The sequence below is a fragment of the Corvus kubaryi genome, unplaced genomic scaffold (genome assembly GCF_017639235.1).
Source record: "Corvus kubaryi isolate FWS band 111438036 unplaced genomic scaffold, C.kubaryi_AGA036_p1.0 37393, whole genome shotgun sequence".
In the NCBI taxonomy this organism is placed as follows: domain Eukaryota; kingdom Metazoa; phylum Chordata; class Aves; order Passeriformes; family Corvidae; genus Corvus; species Corvus kubaryi.
In genome coordinates this window covers 606,033-606,827 of record NW_024581132.1, presented here as the reverse complement: position 1 = coordinate 606,827, position 795 = coordinate 606,033, and positions in this window count along the sequence as shown.

The following is a 795-nucleotide window of genomic DNA, read 5'->3' as shown; positions in this document are numbered from 1 at the left end:
GAGCCATTGCGGAGTTTTCCTTCTCTGTGCCCTTCCTTCCCACAGCCCCTGGAAAAACAGGACCTTCCTTTGGGGGAATTCTGCTCCAAGATGGTGGAAAACTGATTTTATTGGGGAATTCCAAGGAAATGAAGCCATTTTGGAGCATTCCATCCCGGTGACCCTGGAACAACCAGGCTCTGGACAAACAATTTGGGAAAAGGGGAGGTGGAAAGTTGGGAAGGGACGATGATGCAGGAGGGGAGCGGGAGCAGCCGCATTCCTGTCCGGGCACCCCCCAATTCCTCGGAATCCGAAAGCTCAGGGGGGGAATATCCCAAAGGATTTTTATCCCCAAAAAGAACGAAGTTGGGGCAGAGAGTTGGATGTGCCAACTGGGAAAAACTCATGGATGAGCACAGGGGTGCGCGGATCCCCCCGGGAAGCGAATCCCAAGGGAAAGGCCAGCTCCAGGCAGGCTCCTCAGTACCTGGCTCTGGGCGCCGCTGGAAAATCTGGGATATCAAAGGCCTGGCAGCCTCGGGAACGGGACAAAGGCTGGCGCATTAATGATTAACTCCGCTAAAAGCTGCGGCTTTTTCATTCCCAAGGCGCCGGGAAGCTCCGGGCCCATGTGACAATCCCGGGCATTTTGTGGCAGATTGGGAAAAGCTCGTGAGCAAACACAGGTGCTCCGGAGTCAGGGACAACCACAAACAGCCGCAGCTATTCCGGCCCAAATTAACTCCTGTGTTTGCCTCCCGGTTTTCCTGCCGGGAGATTTTCCCTGGGTTTTTTTTTTTGGGGGGGGGGGGG